The sequence below is a fragment of the Hibiscus syriacus genome, unplaced genomic scaffold (genome assembly GCF_006381635.1).
Source record: "Hibiscus syriacus cultivar Baekdansim isolate YM2019G1 unplaced genomic scaffold, ASM638163v2 tig00116984_pilon, whole genome shotgun sequence".
NCBI lineage: Eukaryota > Viridiplantae > Streptophyta > Magnoliopsida > Malvales > Malvaceae > Hibiscus > Hibiscus syriacus.
Window position 1 is genome coordinate 2957969 of NW_024063507.1, and position 23385 is coordinate 2981353.

At 33.7% G+C, this 23385-nt stretch overlaps 1 non-coding gene across 1 annotated transcript; it reads right to left on the reverse strand.

Moving 5' to 3' along the window:
* Positions 1–14304: 14304 nt before the first annotated feature.
* Positions 14305–14411, reverse strand: LOC120193088. The gene has a single exon (XR_005522829.1). It is a non-coding gene; the product is annotated as a small nucleolar RNA R71 (small nucleolar RNA).
* Between the last annotated feature and the right edge of the window lie 8974 nt (positions 14412–23385).

Consider the following 23385-nt stretch of genomic DNA (forward strand, 5'->3'; position numbering starts at 1 on the left):
TACAAAATGTTAATATATTCCCTAACATTTATACTTTAATAATACTCTAAAGTACTATTATTTCAATTTCTATAACAATTTCAGCCTATCTTATAATTCCAGGCTCATTAGTATCGATACCCCTATCATAGTATCAATACTTCTATATTATGGTACCGATACTTTCTTTCAGTATCGATACCTTTCTTTTAGTATTGATACTACTATACTATGGTACCGATACTTCCTTTCAGTGTCGATATCATTTTTACATTCTGGAATCCACGGTATCGATACCTTTATCTTAGTATCGATACTACTATATTATTCAACATATTTCTATAGATTTAAACCTATAGTATCGGTACTGTTCTTGCAGTACCGATACCCCAACCCAGATTTTTCATTTTTCAGCTCAATTTTTCCATAAATTTAGTCAAATTCTCTTACTTTTACCTCCAACAGTACTATTAAACTCTTATTTACTTATCCCAGCTAACTTTCATTCTTTTAGCTTCTTATAACATCTAAATATTTAAAGAACATGTCAAACGAAGAATCATACTACTTTTTCTAACAAGTTTTTAATCACATCCAAGGTTTCTAATTCCTTATTTACTTCTTTGACAAGTGAAATATACTGATAAACTACAATAAAAACCCCTATATCAACATATCATTCAAAAACCCATTTTCTTAAATCTCAAATATTCCATCAATCTCCTAGTTTTAATCTTATTTAAACCTTCCTTAAGCTTACACATCACTTAAGGTTGCAAGAACAACCCAAAATCGAAAGGAAAAACTAGTTAGATGAATCTTACCTTTGGCTATGGAGAAGACCACAAAACCACGGGAGGAAGAAGAAGATGAGTAAATAACTTAACTTAGTTTTTAACTTTCCCATTTTCTTAAATCGCTAATAAAATAAATCAGTTTTAAATTCATTTCCCTCTAAAGGACCAGAATACCCTTTCAATTATCCATTTGTTACTAATTGTTCTTCTTCAAATCAATCCTTATTGTTGAGTTAATCGATTGACGAATATGGCCAAGAGGGGGGTGAATTGGCAATTAAAAATTTGGTGGAAGCTTTTGCAGAAAATTGAAAATAATTGCACAGCTATTTAGAGTGGTTCGACTTTATCAACCAAAGTCTACGTCCACTACCTTAGCTATCCACACTAAGGATTTTCCAACAAATTCACTAATTTGTTCTTTTTTGAGGACAAAGAGTAACCTTACATCTCCCTCAAGAATTATACCCAAATTCTTGAGCACTCTTTTTCAAAGAGAAATACACAAATTTGCAAACTTACAAGGAAAACCACAAGGTAAGATGTTTGCACAATTCTAGAACAAGAAAGGAACACTCACAAATAATTACAAAGAGCACAATGGTGTTCTTTGAAAGAAAAATGAATATTGAAAGGAAAATTGGCTTATTGCATAAACTTGGTGTTTGATGCTTTCTCTCTTGTTTCTCTATAATTCTTGTTGATCAAGGGCTTCAGAACTTGTTTAAACACCTTGAATCACTTCTGAACGTTGGGGATGATTAGTGAAGATCATATAGCCGTTTTAGTGTGAAAACAATTAATAAAACAGCTTGGAGCGTGGGGGGAATCGGTACCCCCTATGGGGAATCGGTTCCCTAAGTGTAAAATTCAAATAATTCGACCGTTATACAAGGGGGAATCGATACCCCCTGGGGGGAATCGGTTCCCTCCGAGCATACTGGAATTCTAGGAGCCAAACCATTCATGGGGGAATCGGTACCCCCTTAGGGGGGAATCAGTTCCCTTTGAGCAATCTGGAATTTTTGGCTTTGAAATGGTTCGAAATACTTTGTAAAATTATTTTGAAATTGTTTTAAGATTAAAGCTTAATTTTACACTTTGAGTAAGGATTAAAAATGATCTTTGAAAGATTTGGAGTAATGTTTTGATATTCGAATAATTCTATCGAATATACTTAGAAAATCATTGGAAAATCTTAAAATTCATTTAACTTAATGTTATATCGAAATATCAAAATGTTTTCAACAATCTCCCCTTTTGATATAACAAAACATTTTAGTAATTTTAAGATTTTGAAATCAAGTTTTGAAATTACTCCCCCTTACTTTAACACTTCTCCCATTTATCATTTAAAAACACTTTAACACTTCTCCCCCTTTTTGTTAAATAAAAAAGACATTTTAAAGAATTTAAACAAGGTATTGAAATCAGTTAGCCAATTGATTATATATAATATAAGCTGCTAAGATCACAAGCAAGAGAAACGTTAGCCATTAGTTTCATAATCATATTCATAATTAATGTGAATGGCAAATTGGTCATATATCTAATCATGAAGTAAATGATGCAATAATGAATAAATTTAATCACACCAAATAGATAATTTCTAACCATTCATAAATCCAAACAAATTCAAAGTCAATAAATCCACAAATTCAAACATTCCAAAATATTCAAAATGTTAAAACAATAAGTTTGGAGTTCAAAGAAAAACATTGAATCACATATCCGGATCAGGAGGAGGAAAACGAGCTCGCATAGCGGCCATTTCGTTAGTGAGGTCATTAATACGTGCGTTGGTTGCTTCATTATTTGCACGCATTTCCCGAAGAATTTCTAATTGTTGAGCTCCCATTGTAGATAAATGGGACTCTATAGAAGTAAAACGCAAATCCATAGTAGCGTATCGAAAATCGAATGTCTCCATAAAGGATTGGAAATATGGAGGCATTGGATTCGTTTGTTGTGCTTGCTCTTCGGGCTGCTCCTCGGGCTGCTCAGGCTCATCTTCGGCTTCATCGATGTCTTGCATTAATTGCTCAAGCTCGAGATCTTCGTCAGCTTCGGGTGGAGCTTGTGAAGAACTAGCTCCCGGAGTATTTGCAGAAGATCGAACCCATTCACCGGTTTCCTTATCCTTAATCCATCCCGCTCTCGTTAAGGAAAGAAGGTTAATTTGTTTCTTAAGGGGAAAAACGGCATCTAGACCGACTTTAAGCCCAGCTTTGGAAAATAGATTACTCAAAATGCAATCGTAAACAAGAGATGAACAGAGTTTTTTGTTAGGAACAAGATTTACGGTTTCAACAATTTCAGCAAAAATAATCTGAGGTAGGTTGATTTTAATATTGTTTTCGAAACAATATAACCATCAAAGATCTAAGGCTCTAAGAGTAGAATAACGACCTCTGGATGGTCGAAACCACCAAGAAATTATTAGATGAAGAAAACGTTCATGAAGGTCTAGGACACTTGCCATATCCCTTCTTTTATAACGAGATCCTAAAACCTGTTTTTCATTTGAAATACCATCATTATCTAATCCGAATGTATTGGCTATGTAAGCCGAGTCAATATATAAGAATTGTCTTAGGAGGTAGGAACGAATTCCTATGGTTTCGGTTTCAGTTTGGTTTTTAACACAAACGACATTAGAATAGAAAATACGAACAAGTTGATGGTAAACGATGGGTTCAAGATCAAAGAGTTTATAAAATTTCCACTCTTTTAAAAGAGGAAGATATTTAAAATTAATAGCTAACATAGCTTGACGAGAAGCAATACATTCTTCCCGGATTTTGTAAGAGTCGAAATATTGATAATACCAAAAACGATGATTTCTAGGACCAGGATGATTGAAGTACGAATTTTGGATAGTAAAATTAGAATCAATGGGATTAGGATTAGGAATTGGATTTTGAGGATTTGGAGGTGGATTTGGTTGACGGTGTGAGCGACTGGATGATGACCTAGCACGTTTAGGATTGGACATGGTTTAGGAAATCGAAATAGAATGGATAACCTGCAATTTAGAAAACACATATATGCAATTCAATCAATCCAAAACTCAATTGAGTCCTCAATATTTCAAGGTTCTCTAAATCAATCCTAATGGACAAAGTTTTGAAAACTTTTGAAAAATACGGTTTGAGAAACAATATAGTTTTCATAACAACAACATAATTCAATCAAAACACAATAATTTGAAAATCAACATTTTTTTCCGAAAATTTAAAAAAAAATTAGAAAAATTCTTGTGTTTTTGATGAAATTAGTTGTGATATCAAGTTTCTAATCACTAAACAATCAATGCCCGATATAAAGTTCATCCTAGAACTAATTAAAACTAGTTCTATGTTCATAAATTGATGAAATAGAAGTTTTGGAAAATACCTTGAAGAATTTCGGATTTGAGTGAGATTAGATGAAGTTTGCACGTTTTTGATGATTCCAACAGGTTTATAAGATGATATTTGAAGTGAATTCCGATTAAGAATGTTGATTTGAGGCAAGAATGGAGATAGGGAGAGAGTTTAGAGGAAACGGCGGCAAGGAAAAAAAAAGGTTTTGAACAAAAAAGGGTTCTGCCCGTGTTTAACCAGAACCCAGGGGGGTATCGATTCCCTGTGGGGGGAATCGGTTCTCTTCAAAGGGGGAATCGGTTCCCTCAAGGGGGATCGATTCCCTCTGCACAAAAATGCTAAAATCTGATTTTAAACACCCAAAATGTTAAATTAATTTCCTCTAGTGGTATTGGCAACTCATATATTGAAAATTAATCATGTTCAAACAATTCAATTAATCTTTAAACGATATTTTGAACATAAAATTAATTTTTCATCACGAATCATAAACTCCCCTTAACTAATAGCAATGAATGCAATCAAAAATGTATTATAAGCATTTTTCATTTATATTAAAAGTGCTAAAATTATTTTAAACACTCAGTGAAGATAGATTGGTCAAACCTAATTCTCTCCTAAGTGTCCAAAATCGTTCCTTGTCTAAAGGTTTGTAAAGATATCCGCTAATTGGTGCAAAGTATCACAAATTCTATAACTACATCTTTCTTAGTGACATAGTCTCTAATGAAGTGATGTCTTATTTCAATGTGCTTAGTTCTAGAGTGTGGATGGGATTTTTAGTGAGACAAATAGCACTAGTATTGTCACACTTGATAGGAATGGTACCTACTTCAATTCCATAATCAAAAAGTTGTTGTTTCATCCATAAAACTTGTGCACAACAACTACCAGCTGAAATGTATTCGGCTTCAGTTGTAGATAATTCAACACAATTTTGTTTCTTCGAAAAACAAGAAATTAGCATATTTCCAAGGAATTGGCAAGTACCGGAGGTGCTTTTCCTATCTAATTTGTATCCTCCATAATCCGCATCAGAAAAAAGCATGCAAGCTAAAGCTAGAGTCTCTAGGATACCAAAGTCCTAGACTAGGAGTGTCTTTAAGGTATCTAAAGATTCTCTTAACAGCTAGTAAATGTGATTCCTTAGGACATGATTGAAATCTAGCACATAAGCAAACACTAAACATAATATATGGTCTACTTGCAGTTAGATAAAGTAGAGATCCAATCATTGACCTATATAATTTGACATCTACACATTTACCTCCTTCATCCAAGTCAAGCTTTGTTGAAGAGCTCATTGGAGTGTTATGAGGTTTCCCATTTTCCAGTCCAAACTTCTTGAGCATATATTGACGTACTTAGCTTGATTGATGAAGATGCCATCTTTTCTTTGCTTGATTTGGAGTCCCAAGAAAATGAGAGCTCCCCCATCATGCTCATCAAACTCACTTTGCATTAGCTTAGAAAATTCTTGGCAAAGAACATCATTAGTAGAACCAAATATATATCATGAACATAAATTTGAATACTAATAAATCGTTACCTTTATGCTTCAAAAACAATGTAGTGTCAACCTTCCTTTTGAAAAACCTTTTTCAATTAAAAAATTTGACAATCTTTCATACCAAGCTCTAGGAGCTTGCTTTAAACCATAAAGAGCTTTTGTCAATTTTAAAACATGATCCGGAAAATTTGAATTTCAAAACCTGGAGGTGTTCCACATACACTTATTCTTTTATAAAACCATTTAAAAATGCTTTTAACATCCATTTGATATAATTTTAAATTCATTGAAACAGCAAATGCTAATATCATTCTAATTGCTTCCATCCTAGCTACGGGAGCGTATGTTCATCATAGTTTATGCCCATTCTTGAGTATACCCTTGAGCAACAAGTCTAGCCTTGTTTCTCTATATTACCACTCTGATCAAGCTTATTCCTAAATACCCATCTAGTACTACAGTAGATTTATTACTAGGCCTTTCAACTAATGTCCATACTTACTTCTCCAAATTGATTTAACTCTTCTTGCATAGCCTCCAATGTTCATCATTTAATGCTTCTTTAATATTCTTAGGCTCTATGCATGAGATAAATGCAACATAATTACAAATATTTCTAAGAGAGATCGAGTTGTACCCTTTGATGGATCACCTATAATTTCACCATCCTTGACATAGTTGTACTCTCTTGGATAAGATACTTCCCTTTCTTCAATGGTTGGATTCTCAAGAGGATCATGAGTTTCCTCATTTTTCGTTTCTTCCTTTGATGATGGTTCTCCAACGTCATGTCTAACGTCATTTGTATTTATAACACCTACATCATCATTCACACAAGAATCCTTCCTCGGAAGGGGATTATCATCGAAAAAAACATGATAGACTCTTCTACAACTAAAGTTCTTTATTAAATACACGATAGGCTTTAGAATTTAAGGAATAACCCAGAAAAAATTCTTCATCAATTTAGCATCAAATTTGTAAAGTTTTTTTACCTTAGTTACAAATTCAGTAAATCCAAGATTTCAAATTCAGTTCCATGATCACTCCTAACACTAGTTATAGAGTAACCTTTTCATTTGAATTACTTTTGAAAATGTGATGAATTGTTCTAATGCAATTTTAGCATCAAATTTGTAAAGTTTTTCTTTACCTTTAGAGTTACAAAATTCAGTAAATCCAAGATTTTCAAATTCAGTTCCATGATCACTCCTAACACTAGTTATAGAGTAACCTTTTTCATTTTGAATTACTTTTGAAAATGTGATGAATTGTTCTAATGCTTCATCTTTAGTATTTAAAAATAGAACCCAAGTATATCTAGAATAGTCATCTACCAAGACAAATGCATATTGTTTTCCACCCAAGCTAGTAGTTCTAGTTGGCCCAAAAAGATCTAAATAGATCAATTGTAAAACTCTACTAGTTAATACATCATTAATGGATTTAAAAGAAACTCGCTTTTGTTTTCCTTTAGCACAAGCATCACAGATTTTATCATTATCAAATTTATGCTTAGGCAACCCTCTTACTAGGTCTCCTTGAATTAACCGTTGCAAAACACTCATACTAGCATGTCCTAGTCTCCTATGCCATAACCAACTATCATGTTCATCCTTAGCAACTAGGCATAAATTAGTCATATCAAAAGAATCTAAATGCACCATGTATATATCCCTATTTTATGACCAAAAAGCATAATCGAAAGTATATGCAATGTCAGTCAATTTTGTAATCATTTAAAATAAAACATTGTATCTTTTATTAAATTTATTTTTCAAAAGATTATGCTTTTAACCCATTCATATATAAAACATTATGCAATGTTGATTATAGAGAGTAAGAGCACATGCACAAAGTTTTTGAAAATGTTATGCATTAAAACTTTATAATATTTAAACAAAAATCTATGCATAAACATTAAAAATTTCAGATCGAAATTTTGTAAAACCAAAGTTCTTGAAAAATCAATATCAATTATTAAAGAGATATCAATTACATTTTAAAAAATAATTTTGACCAAAAATTAATATGATGAACTAGAGTTTATAAAAAATAATTACCATGTTCATCATACAATATTTTTCAACATACATGAGACAAAACATAATCATTTAGAATTATTTAACATTTAAAACCTCATGCATGCATAGAATAAATGAGCAACCAAATAAAATAAAATAAAATAAAATTAAGTTTAGAGGTTACCCATTACTTTTCATGTGTGGCTAGAGCATCTTGAATATCATCAACTTCATCACCATTGCTCCCACACCTACAAGAGACATTTAAGTAGATTTTGGTATCCAAATTGCTTTGGATCCTTGAACATTAGTTTCAATGCCTCTTGTTCTTTTTGGAATCCATACTTGTCTAATTTTAAATCGTTTTCCTTTCTTTAAAGGACAAATATGTTCCTTATGACCATGATAATGACAATGTGAACATACTGTCATTATTGAACTAGATGGATTATTTAGAATGATCTCTTTTTCTTTTGTTAAACATTCAAGCTTATCTTTTAAATTGAAATTTTCTTTTTCAATACTTCAAATTCATTTTGAGAGTTCTAAATCCTTCTTCAAGATTTCATTTTGATTTTCAAAATCCATTTTCATTTCTAGAAGAAGTTTGTTACATTTGAAATTTTCTTTTTCAAACCTTTCAGATTTTATTTTTGAAACCTCTAACTCCTTTCTCAACATTTCATTTTGATTTTCCAAGTCTGTTTTAGCTTTCAAAAGAAGATCATTTTAACAATAAATTTAGAAATCAATTTATTGTATTTGGAGTTCATGGTCAAACTCCGAAAATAATTTATCATAAGCATCTTGTAACTCATTAAAAGATTTGAATTTGATATATTTGAGTTAGAAGATACTTTGGCTCTGTGAGAGCTAATAGAGACATCATTTTATTGGTTCTTCTTCTTCCTTGTCTCTATAGATCTCCTCAAGCTTATCCCACATTTTCTTGGCACTTGAACAAGAAGAAACTCCTTTATACATTAGGATCAATGCACAACACAACATGTGCATAGCCTTTGAGTTTTGTTGAGCTTCATTCCGTTCTTGAATACTCCACTTCTTTGCCTTCTTAGTAGTAGAGGAATATCCTTTCTTGATTATCATCCAAGCTTCCATATCAAACGCTTTGATGAATATAATCATACACCTCTTCCAGTGACGATAATTTGTTCCATTGAAGTATGGAGGCACGTCAATTGGTTTGGATTCTTCCATGGAGAATGAACCGGAAGTGGACACCATCTTTATCGATTTAACTCTTCCCGGGTCGACTCAAGAGGCGATTAAACCTTCAAATGAGTTAGGCTCTGATACCAATTGTTGAGTTAATCGATTGACGAATATGGCCAAGAGGGGGGTGAATTGGCAATTAAAAATTTGGTGGAAGCTTTTGCAGAAAATTGAAAATAATTGCACAACGATTTAGAGTGGTTCCAGTTTATCAACCAAAGTCTACGTCCACTACCTTAGCTATCCACACTAAGGATTTTCCAACAAATTCACTAATTTGTTCTTTATTTTGAGGACAAAGAGTAACCTTACAGCTCCCTCAAGAATTATACCCCAAATTCTTGAGCACACTCTTTTTCAAAGAGAAATACACAAATTTGCAAACTTACAAGGAAAACCTCACAAGGTAAGATGTTTGCACAATTCTAGAACAAGAAAGGAACACTCACAAATAATTACAAATGACCACAAATGGTGTTCTTTGAAAGCAAAATGAATACTGAAAGGAAAATTGGCTTGATTTGCACAAACTTGGTGTTTGATGCTTTCTCTATTGTTTCTCTATAATTTCTTGTTGATCAAGGGCTTCAGAACTTGTTTAAATACACCTTGAATCATCTGAACGTGGGGATGATTAGTGAAGATCATATAGCCGTTATAGTGTGAAAACAATTAATAAAACAACTTGGAGCGTGGGGGGAATCGGTACCCCCTATGGGGAATCGGTTCCCTAAGTGTAAAATTAAAATATTTCGACCGTTATACAAGGGGGAATCGGTACCCCTGGGGGGGAATCGGTTCCCCGAGCATACTGGAATTCTCGGAGACAAACCATTCATGGGGGAATCGGTACCCCTTAGGGAGGAATCGGTTCCCTCTGAGCATATGTAATTTTGGCTTTGAATGGTTCGAAATACTTTGTAAAATTATTTTGAAATTGTTTTAAGATTAAAACTTAATTTTACACTTTGATTAAGGATTAAAAATGATCTTTGAAAGATTTGGAGTAATGTTTTGATATTCGAATAATTCTATCGAATATACTTAGAAAATCATTTGGAAAATCTTAAAATTCATTTAACTTAATTTGTTATATCGAAATATCATAATGTTTTCAACACTTATACTTTAACATTTATTAAATTATATCCTTAAAATTTTAAATTCTTTCAAAATAGCCACTGACATACCATTTGTGGTTGTACAAAAAGTATATAAAATAAAAGCGATATCAAGTTAAATCATATTCCCATCATAATTTTAAACCTCTCAAAATAATCATTCGAGTCTATAAAAATTTATTTTCATCATCAACCCTTTAACTTTTACATACTTTAAAATAAGTTACTAATTATGAATTCTTCTTAGAATTCATATCAACCTTTCCATATAATTAATAATAATTGTTCACCATTATTATCATTTCACTTTAATTACTAAATATCATTACCTTAATCATATACTCAAATCAATACTTTAACATTCAAAAGCTTGTAATTTCATCCTCTATTTCCTTAAACTTTTTGAATTTAATCACATACTTAAATAAACTTACAATTCAATCCCAATCAAATATTTAAACTTAAAAATCAACATAACAACATAAATTTACAACATTGAAATTTCATACTAAAATAATATCACCACATTTGAAAACTCAAAATTAAGTCCCATCTTTTGAGACTATTCGAATTCCATCACCAAATTTATCCATATTTGCACGTTGATCTGAAATCACTTATTTAACTTAAAATTCAACATTGAAAACTCCAATTTACACATTTATACATTAATGTCACACAATTCTCAAAACTTGTAAAATATCCCCTTTCACTATCTCAAGGTTCCAAATTGATCCAATTTGATCTCCAAAGCATGTAGAACACATCTAATGCCAAGTCTATACCATAGGAAAATTTTAAACATTTTCCCCTAATTTCTTTCCCTATGGCCGAAGCTCTTTAAGTACTTAGGATAGTCTTTTCATTCAATTTCAAGCATAAATTCAATTTCCTTGCATCAAATTCATGTTACTTAACTATCAAAACATCAAATTAAATCAAAATACAATCATTCTCCATAAACCCTAGTATGGTCGAACGTCCTTTAGGCTTGTATACATGATTTTAATCATCACACATGCTTTAAAAATAATCTAGAACATCAATACCATAATAAACTTCCATTAAATCTTCAAAATCCATAAACCATAATTTCCAAACTCTTCATATAAGCATGTTCACGTGTGATTTTTGTACCAAAAGATGGATAATTTCAGGTAGATTAATTCTCCATCTAATAGCTTAATCCAGAAATCAAAAATCAAAACAAAATACTCACCTTAATGGCTATGGTGGATTCAACCTATGCAAGAATGAAGAAGAAAATTTCTTGATTATTCTAATAATATTTCTTGATCACTTGTATAAAAAAATAATATAATTGAATTTAAAATTTAATTAATGAGAAATTCCAAATTTACCAGCATGAACCTGATAATTACCAAATGACATAGCATTATCTTCCATTAAAATATTCCTTAATCAGTGATGAGCAATTTGTCTTGACTTTCTACTTTGGCCATGCAGTTTTCAAAAATTGCATTTTAGTCACTAAATTTCCACTATTCGACCAAATCTAAAACATTAACTTCAATTCTACTGATTCTTGTTAAATTTTGCATATCTAAAAAATGAAAATAATATTCCAAACCTTATCTAGAATCCTTCAAATTTTTGTGAAATTCCAGCGGTCCGAATATCCGATTTCTATACGACTTTATCACTTATAACTTTTAGTACAAAACCTCGTATTGAAATTCTAATTCTAAGAAAATTCTTGTTTTAGGACAAACTGCTCATTTTTGGGCAAAAATATATAACCTTTCAAAATTATATTTTAGATCCTAACTTTAACAAAGTTTATACTTAGCTACCAAACTTTCAATGCTATATTTTAGTCACCAACCAAAATTTGGGGTATAACAACATGAGTGCTCTCTTCATCATTAATAATCAATTTTCATATCCTAGATTTTCTCCACTATCTTATCCACGATGGTAACGTAATCCATTTGTCGAGAGTGTAGCAGCAATAATGAGCAATCATGTAGAAGTGGTGGCTGATTGGGTTTCAACTCCACTTCATGTTTTTAACTGAGAAAGGGAAAAACATTATTGTGAATGTTGAATGCTTTTTTGTTTTGTTGGATATCAAACATAAAGTGTTTGATTAAATCTTCGATGAGATTTTTGATGTTTGAACTATGTTTATGAGATGTGTACTTATATGAGTTGATTAGAGATAATATCATTTATGCAAGTGATTTTTGATTATTTTAGAGATATAATTAATTGCAATTGCATGCTAGTTTTGTTACATGATAGGTGATTACAAGAGTAACAAACCCATAGAGATATAGGATGCCAATGTTATGCATTGTTAATTATGAACTTTGAACTTTTGAACTGTACTGTAAATAGATTTGCTCCATATGGGATTTGATAATTGTAACAATTTTGTTTCCACTTTATTATTTATTTGACAGTGTATGCTTGCACTTTGCAGTAGTATTTACACAACATCAAGTTTTTGGTATTGTTTTCGAGGAGCATTGGTTTTTCTTTAGACTTCCTTAGTTGCTTACTTATTTGATTATTTATTTTTTAGGTACTCATTTCTTATAGTTTCAGTGGTTTACGCCCCGACATGATGATACCTTAGAGCTAGTCGATCAAGAGATAAAATGAAATTTAGAAAATGCCGTCGAGAAGTTGTAAGAAGTGAAGCATTTATGGCTAGACAAGAGAACAATGCTTTACCTCCACTACATCATGAAGATAAAGATGAATTGTCAGCTAGAAATAGAGTTGCACTGCAACAATTCTACACTATGGATGATCGCAAGTGACCCATCTTATTACATCCTGTCATAGTGCGACAAACAATTCATGCTACGAATTTTGAATTGAAGCTGATCATGTTTCAAATGTTGTAGTCCATGGGATAATATGGTGGATCTATTACTGAAGATACTCGATTACATTTACGAGCATTTATAGAGGTCTGCAATTCGTCACTTTAACATAGTGTCCCTAAGGAAGCATTGAAGCTAAAGTTATCCCCTTATTCATTGTGAGACAAAGCTAGAGCTTGGTTGACATTGCTATCGCTCGATGCTACGTAAGATGCTATAGCATTTAACAAAAGTATACGTATCGCTCAAGTTATAAAGTGGTAGCAATTGATGCTACGAATATCGAACCCACAAGGAGAAAAGAGTTATCATTAGAGTGTACAGATTTGTCAACTATACGAGATTCTAAAGAGAATATGTTAAATCAATAAAGGAAAGCACTAGTTCATGCTACATCATTCCAAGAAGCATGTGGTCAGCTATCAAATCTATAGATACAATATTATGAACTTCAAATCTCATGCAAACATCCAATACTCAGTTAATGCAATCAAAATTGATTAAAACCTCTTGAACTACTTTAACAACTTTTGTATCTTAAAGTCTCAAGATATTAAGAACACTAATTAATTGGCTGCATGCTTTTCACTATGATACTCAGCAACACCAATGCTCACATAGGTATATAGCAAATCGAATGAAATTATTTATAGATTTAATAAAAATACTATATATTTAATTATAAGTATTACTTTCCACAATCATAAAGAACTAAGCTCATAAAATGGGCATCAAAGTAAACACAAAATATGAAATTCAAAATATCATCCAACAATGGTTTAAGCACTCAAATGACTCACTCTCTCAGTGGAAGGGCTTGAATGAAGATCTGTTGACTGCTAAAGCTACCCAGAAAGCTTCCCTTGTGCTACAGCAATCCCTGGCAGAGGACTTAGGCTTCAATGTGTTGAAGATTTAATGTGGAGAATTATGTACTTGAAAAAGCTCTTGAACGTCACACTTTTTGTGCTCAAGTACTCCCCTTTTATAGATTTGATGGGAATTTCATCTGTCAATAGAAAATGTCTATGTTTCAGGTGATACACATCCAAATGAAAGATACCTGAGTGAGCTTTCCCAATCCATAAGGTTCTCCCAGTCTTCTGGAGCATAGAAAATCGCTACAGTATTCGATTGACATTTCTTGCAATGCTGCGACATCAGTGTAACAGTTTTCAACAACAAAAATTGATTTTAGTCTTTAGCAACCCACAATGCTCCTAAAATTCAAAATGTGTTTAACCAAGTAGGTTTAATCCTAAAATGCTCCTAAGCATGATCAAGTTCAAGCTAAACCTAGGTGAAAAAGACTACTAAATATAACTATTTTAGAGAGTTATCACATCTTGGTTCTATAACATCTTGGAATGAGCTAGCACAAAAGTTTTTTCTATGGTTTAATCCACCTAAAATGAATGTTAAACTTCAAAACAACCTCACATTTTTTAAACAATCAAAAGATAAAAACTAGAATGATGCATGTGAAAGATTTTAGGATTTGCTGCAAAAATGCCTGATGCATGGATTCCCGTATTGGATGCAAATGGAAATGTTTTACAATGAGTTAAATATGCACACTCGTATGGTAGTGGACGCTTCAGCAAATAGAGCATTGTTAGACAAGACGTATAATGAAGTTTATGATATTCTAAAAATCATATTGAACAATGATTATAATACCCCAATACGAGGAACATGTTTAGCCGATGAAATATTGTAGTAGTGAATTATGATGCCTTAAACTTTATGGTTTCTCAAATTTCAACATTGACTGATATGATGAAGATACTGCAAAAACCATAGGAAGTTTTGAGGTTAAAGATACATATACTATTTCTTGTGTTTATTGTGGTGATAATCATAACTTTGACGAATGCCCTCAAAATCCCAAGTCCATCTTTTATGTATGAAATTACCATAGAAATGACAACTCTTTTTGCAACACCTACAATTCCAACTTTCGAAACCATCATAATATGCCTTGGAGAAGCCAAAATGTTGCCAATCCATAATTGTAACATTACATGCAACCACAGCAGAACAATCAACCTACGAGACCATAGCCTCAGTTACATCATCAGACTGCACAACCATAGCAAAGACAAAATTATCAAAGGCAATCTTCAACATAAGCTTCTAATTTTTCATCGCTTAAAGATTTAATGAAAGAATACATGGAGAGTTAATCAACATCATTGAGAGCTTTAGATAATCAAGTTGGCCAAATGGTTAATGCTTTAGATAATCATTGAAAAAATGACTTTTTGAATCACATACCAATAGATATCGCTTTATCTAAACACTCATATGTACACTGAACCAGCTTTCGAGATTCTTTATCAACGTTTACCACAAAATATATTTCGTTTAAAAAGGAGAAAATTTCTTCTTTGCTTTCAGATCTGCGGTTTCAGTTTTAGATTCAATCAGGCCAACACTCTTTTTTAGATCTGATTCGTTGCATTTTATTGGATTCGGATTTCTGAATTCTGATGTTATTGATTTAATTTTCATTTCTCTAAATATAGTTTAATTTCTGCCCATTTTAATTATTTTTTTCTATTTTTTCTTGAATCCATGATTGTTCTGAAACGTTCCTGATTAATGATTGGATTTTTTTCATGATTTTGATGGTTTACATTATTTGTTTTATCAATTGTTTATCACTACCAAGATTCTTAATGATACGACTTTAATCTCTAGTGATCTGTCAAAATATTTATGCTATATAGATTTTCATCCAAGGGAATTGAATGAAAACAACAGGATAAAAAGTTTTCCCATACTTTAAAAACTACCAATTTCCCCTCTGCTCGACCAAGAACCATCGACCCCTTTAAAACCCAGATTCTAGTCACTGCAAAACTAGTGGTTGATCTACTTGTGTTCTTCAGCTTATAGCTAAAATATCTCTCTTTTTGGGGGTTTATTCTTTACTTCTATTTTATCTTTGTCCGAGTATATCGTTTCCTCGCTTTCTCTTACTAAATCTGACCGTTGTATGAATCTTTTAGACCAGCTTGCTTTCGTAGTTTGAATCTGTTTTGTAGAGATTTATGACTTTTCATTTTGGTCTAGTTTGAACGGATCATTGATATTTATGTGTTAATTAGGTGATCTGGTTGTTTTTGATTCGTTCATTACTCAAATGCATAATTAGGTTTGAAAATTCAATTTGTTCGATTGTATCTGCGTATCTGATTTTTTCCTGTATAATCAGTAATTACTTGTGGGTTTGGTTAATTTATTTGGACTCTGATAAGAAATTGAAAGGGGTTTCCTCTAATTTTTGAATGTTATTTGTTTTATTGGTGCACCTTCTGTCTTCTTTGGATTCCTTTTTCATAGTTCTCATAGCTTCGGCTATAGATGATTACTTGAGGTCATGTCCTTCTTTTAGATCCCATAGGGCGTATAGGGGGAGGGCTCGACCGAGTGGTGTCAAGGAGACTAGACTTAGAGTTTGTTCGTTGAATGTAGGCACATTAAATGCTAGGCTGCTGGAGCTGACCGACGTACTTAGTAATAGGAAAATAGATTTTGCATGTATTCAGGAGACTAGGTGGAAAGGGGCTCGCGCCAGAGAGTGTAATGGGTACAAGTTGTGGTATTCAGGCGTAGATAACGCTAGAAATAGGGTGGGTATCTTGGTATCCTCTATGTTCAAGGTAAATGTAGTTAAAGTTTGTAGATACCGGGATAGGATCATGATGATTAAGGTTATTATAGAAGCGAAAGTGGTGAATGTCATTTTAGTGTACGCCCCACACGTTGGCCTAGGGGAGGGGGAGAAACGTTGCTTCTGGGATCAGTTAATGATGTACTTAGGAGCATTTCAGAGGAAAAAAGAGTTTTCACAGGGGGAGACTTCAATGGCCATATTGGTAATGCAACCGACGGGTATGACGGTGTTCATGGGGGTTTCGATTTTGGTAGTAAGAACGAGGAGGGGAGTACGTTGCTTGAATTTGCTACTGCGCACGATATGATGGTCACTAACTCATTCTTTAACAAGAGAGATATGAACTTTATTAAGTTCCATAGTGGGCGACATTGTACCCAAATTGACTACATCCTGGTTCGAAATTGGGATTGATGGGTTTGCATTGACTGTAAGGTGTTCCCTGAAGAGGCATGTACATCAGAACACAGATTGTTGGTTCTTGTGTTCCGCGTACGCCACGGGCGGAGCACTCATAGGAGGGCTAAACTTGGTAAACCTAGAATCCTTTGGAAGAACTTACATGGAGCGACAACTGATGACTTTAAGAGTAAGGTTTTGTCTAATACAGGTTTTAGAACTACAAACTCAAATAATGCAGATATGTTATGGAAAAATATGGCAAATTCCATCAGAGAGGTGGGAAACAACACCCTTGGGTTGTCGATAGGGAAGATCAAGGAACATAAAGAATCATGGCGGTGGAATGACGAAGTCCAAAGTAAGGTGAAGACAAAGCAAACTTGCTTCAAGGAGTTTCTACAATGCAATGCCGACGAAGAAAGATCGAGAGCTAAACAAAGATATAAGGAGGCAAAACGGGAAGCCAAGAAAACGGTGGCTAAAGCAAAGGATAAGGCATACGAGAAATGTACAAGAGATTAGACACCAAATATGGACAAAACGACATCTTCAGGCTTGCAAAATTCGGGGAGAATAGGAAAAAGGATCTAGGCAGCATTATGTTTATTAAGGACAACAATGGTGATCTTTTAGTGAAAGATCATGATATTAAGAGGGTTTGGGGTAGTTACTTCCTTGGCTTATTTAATGACGGTGCCTCTCCCTGTAGAGATAATACCGATGATGGGTCAGCCGACCATCATACTACGACCAATGACTGCCCTACAAGTAGGATTGGGTTTGAGGAAGTCAAAACGGCTCTTAGAAAGATGGGGAGGGACAAAGCTGTTGGTCCAGATCAAATTCCTATCACTGTGTGGTTGGCCCTAAGAGAAGAGGGAGTTAAATAGTTGACCAAATCTTTAATAGTATTTTAGAGACTACCAAGATACCAGAAGAGTGAAGAAAGTCTACGGTGATACCAATCTATAAGAAAAAAAGAGATCCCCAACATTGTGGCAGCTATAGAGGTATTAGACTACTCAACCATACCATGAAGCTATGGGAAAGGGTGATAGAGGCTAGGTTGAGACATGTTACTAGGGTTTTGGAAAACCAATTTGGCTTTATGCCAGACAGGTCTACTATAGAGCGATTCATCTATTTCGACGGCTTATGGAGAAATATAGGGAAAAAATAGAGATATTCACATGGTGTTCATTGACCTTGAGAAGGCGTATGATAGTATTCCCCGCGATACGATCTGGAAGACCTTAGAAACGAGACAGATCCCAACTGCTTATATCTGGGCGATTCGTGATATGTACTGTAGATCTACTACATATGTCAGGACTACAGTTGGCGACACCGAGGCATTCCCAGTAGAAATCAGACTCCACCAGGGGTCGGCTCCTAGCCCTTACATCTTCGCCTTTATTATGGACGACATCTATTATGAGACACCAGACGGTGTTCCATAGTGTATGCTTTTCGCTGACGACATTGTCTAGTTGCTGAAACAAAAACTGAGCTGAATAGTAGACTGGCTACCTGGAAGACTGCTTTGGAAGAAAAAGGTCTAAGGATCAATATTGAAAAGACAGAGTATTTATGTTCAAACTTCAGTGGGAACCTAAACGATGAAGATGTAAAAGTATGCATAGAAAGACACGTTATCCCCTCAAAGGATTGTTTCAAGTACCTAGGGTCTATGATAAATAAAAATGGGGGTGTAGATGATGACGTTACACACGTATAAAGGCGGGATGGCTAAAGTGGAGGGCTGCTACTGGAGTTTTGTGTGATAAGAAGATGCCTTTAAAACTTAAGGGAAAATTTTATAGAATGACAATAAGACCAGCGCTGTTGTATGGATCAAAATGTTGGGCTATAAAGGAGGATCACGTAAGGAGGATGGAGGTTGCAAAAATGAGAATGCTTCGATGGGCATGTGGTAGGACTATATGGACATGACACCAAACTCTTCTATTAGGATGTCCTTGGGGGAGGTGCATGTATCCAAAAATTGAGGGAGGGAAGACTACGGTGGTTTGGGCATGTCCTTAGGTGACAACCATCGGATGCGATCAGGAGGGTAGAGTCGATTATAGTCGACGGTGCCAGATGGAGAGGACGACCAAGGTGGAAGTGGGAAGACTGCTTGAGATCTGATTTTAAGGATTTAGCCCTTACCGAGGACATGACCAGGGTAGCCGAGTAGTATGGGTAACATTCATAGGGTGTATCATCTCTGTCTTCTTTTAATGCCTTTGTAGTAATTTTCACGACTTCTACTTTTTATGCGTTTCTGTCATTGAAATTTATGAAGGCTTAGAACTAGGGTAGCGGATTAGTGTTGCCTTAGTTTAGGTTTTAACACATTTGACTTTATTCTTTCTCGTAACTTGCTATCGTTGACTTCTGTATATCATTCTCTTCATGTTTCCTCTTTTAAATTTAGCCAGGTCTTACGTTTCTGTCTATATGTAGAGATTTTTAGTCATGGATTTATTTGCAGGGATATCTTCCCATTACAGAAATGAATATGAAGACTGCATATAAAGACTGTTCAACTATGTATTTATTTATACATGAATTGCATTTTATCTTTATTTTTAAATTTTCTGACTGCTAGAGGTCTTCCACAGAAACTGCTCTCAGCCTGGCGTTGGGGGTAGCCTACTACCCTACCTCCCCCTTACCCCATTGCATATGGGAATAGGGATTTGTTGTTGTATTTCAATCAATATATAAATGAGCAGATCCCTACCATGAACACCTTTATAGTAAATAGTCACATCAACATTTATAATATCACCGTCCTACAGTTTCCCAAGGCAATTATCACATAGTTGGCCATCAATCTCAGTTTAGGTGCATCTTAGTAAATGAAAATTACTACCAACAAATATTAACACTTGAAATTCCTAGAATTAGAATAGAACTAATACCTTACATCAAGGATCCCATGGAATATAACTTTATTAACTGACTAAAAGTAGGATGAAATGTTTGATCAATGCTAACAATAATCCCCATAAAATCCAAAGAAAATGTTCAGAAGTATTTACGCTTAACAAGACTTCGGAAAGAAATAATAATTGAGAGGTGATGGATATGCTCCTACATGAGATATATATATATATAATGTGAAACAAGATAGATGCACTATCATAAATATATGTTTCATAATAACAGCTCATTAGAACATGCACCTGCAGCAATAGTTGCCTCATGAATCACTCACAATAGTTGCTTCTAGATTGCAAGGGAGATTTACGAGCAACAGCATCCAAAACCTCCCTTGTAATCTAGAAGTAGAAATTTAAACTCCAGGAGGTTTTGAAACAACTCGACAAATATTAAAAGTTGATTCCAAAGAGAATTAGATAAATATGAAAGTATTTCTAAGGAGAACTGGATGTACTTGAAATTGGAAAGGATTTCACATTAGTTCCTTCCTTTATAGAAATTATTCTTACGGTTTGCTAAAAAAGGGGGACAAAATGAGTTAGCCTTCTCCTATATAGCAATTATGGTGCCAATGTCCTAATCTAGAGGAACACGCCTCAACCATAATGGGATATGGCTTAGCAAAAAGAACTTCTACATGGAATAGAAGCACAATTCCAGAATCTTTCTTTATAATTTTGTTATTTCTCTAATTTACTCCTCAAAATTTGGCCAATCCAGCTTATTATCTGTTAAATGAGTGTAATGGATAGGGCACAAGGTGTGTATCAAACCATTATCAATCCTTCAATTTTACAGTATGTCAGTAAACTGAACTACGTTGGCTCATTTTAAGATGATTTTCTTATGTGATGGTGGAAGACCTTAATTTTCAAATGAGGTGGAGTAATACAACCATTGTAGGAAAGACGAACTAATATTAAACTTTTATTTACTTATCCCAACTAAGTTTCCTTCATTTAACTTCTTGTAACATCTAAAATATCCAAAGAACATCTCAAACCAAGAATTATACCTCTTTTTCTAACATGTTTTTAATCACATCCAATGTTTCTAATCCCTTATTTACTTCTTTAAAAAGTCAAATATACTGATAAACTTCAATAAAAACCCTATAAATATATCATTCAAAAACCCATTTTCGTAAATCTCAAATATTTCATCCATCTCCTAGTTTTAATCTTATTTAAACCTTCCTTAAGCTTACACATCACTTAAGGTTACAAGAACAACCCATAATCGAAAGGAAAAACTAGTTAGATGAAGCTTACTTTTGGCTATGGAAGAGAGAACAAAACCACGGGAGAAAGAAGAAGAGGAGTAAATAACTTAACTTAGTTTTTAACTTTCCCTTTTTCTTAAATCCCTAATAAAAGAAATGAGTTTTAAATTCTTTTCACTTAAATGACCAGAATGCCCTTTAAATTATCCATTTCTTACTAATTGGTCTTGCTCAAATCATTCCTTATACTTTAACTTTTATTAAATTAAATCCTCAATTCTTTTTTTCAAAATAGCCACTGGCTTACCATTTGGGGTATTACAATTCTTCCATTAAGAAAAATTTGTCCTTGAATTTAATAAAGTACCTGAAACGAAGAGGTGTGGAAACTGCTTCCTCATGTCCTCCTCTCTTTACCAAGTAGCTTCTTCTATCTTATGATTCTACCAGAGTACTTTAATTAAAGGAATCCTCTTGTTACCCAACTCCTTGTTTTCTCTAGCCAAGATCCGTACTATTTCTTCCTCATAAGTCAGATCTGGTAGTATCTCTATCTCCTCTGGCATGATAATATAAGATGGATCAGATCTGTACCTAATGAGCATCGATACATGAAATACATTGTGGATCTTATCCATATCCGAAGGCAAAACTAGCTGATAAGCTACTAGTCTAACCCTTTTTAAAATCTTATAAGGTCCAATGAATCTCGGACTCAGCTTTCCTCTGCGTTCAAATTGTAATACTTTCTTCCAAGGTGACACTTTCAGAAACATTTTATCTCTCACTTGAAATTCAATTTATTTACTTTTCAAATCGTCGTAAGATATTTTGTCGATCGGAGGCTATCTTTAGATTATCCTGGTTAACTTTCACTTTCTCCTCCATTTCTTTCATTAAATCCGGGCCAAATAGGTCTCGATCTTTTAGTTCAAACCAATTTAATGGTGTTCTATACTTCATCCGATACAAAGCTTCATATGGGGCTATATTAATGCTAGATTGATAACTGTTATTGTAAGCAAATTCCGCTAAAGGCAAATACCTTTCTCGTGATCCTTTAAACTCGATCACAAATTCCCTTAGCATAACCTCTAATATCTGAATATTTCTCTCTGGTTGCCCATCCGTCTAGGGATGAAAAGCTTTACTGAAATTCAATCGAGTCCCAATGCCTCATGTAAAGACTTCCAAAATCTTAAAGTAAACCTTGGATTTTGATCGGACATTTTTGATATAGGCACTCCATGCAGTCTAACTATCTTCTTTATATACAACTTTGTATTCTTATCCATCGAGTAATCTACTCGAACTAGAATAAAATGAGCTGTCTTGGTCATTCTGTTTACAATTACCCATATGGAGTCGTTTTTACCTGGTGATAAAGGTAGCCCCGAAATCAAATCCATTGTAATTAATTACCACTTCCATTTAGGAATGGATATCGATTGTAACAATCCAGATGACACTTGATGTTCATCTTTCACTTGCTGACATGTCAAACATTTTGTAACAAACTCCGATACCACTCTTTTCATGCCACTAAAAATGACATTTTAGATCCTGATACATCTTATTCTCATCTGGGTGCATCGTTAAAGGACTATAATGTGCCTCAGTAAGAATATCTTTCTTCAATTCCTCATTATCAGGAATGCAAAGTCTTCCCCGGTAATATAAACATCTATTAGCCCTCATTTCGAAGTCTTTGGTTTCTTCTTTTTCTACTTGCGTAATCCTCGCTAAGCAGTTCTCATATTGACATTGCAGCTATTTTACTCGATCTAAAACTATCGAATTTAAATTAAGTTCAACAATCAAGGCACCGTCTTTCCTTAAAGACATATGCGCATCGAGAGCCCTTAGAGCGGCAAAAGTCTTTCGGCTAAGTGCATCCGTTACCACATTAGCCTTTCCAGGATGATAATCAATGATCAAATCATAGTCTTTTAAAAGCTCGATCCATCTTCTCTGTCTTAAATTCAGTTCTTTATGAGTCAATTAGTACTTTAGACTCTTGTGATCTATATAAATATGGCACTGCTCACCATACAGATAGTGACGCCAAATTTTCCATCTTGCAAACATGACTGGTTCCAATTGCAAATCGTGTGTCGGGTAATTTTTCTCGTGATTCTTCAACTATCTTAAGGAATAAGCCACAACCTTTCCATCTTGCATCAGCACACATCCCAACCCATTATGGGATGCATCACTGAAAATGATATAGTCTTTACTTGACT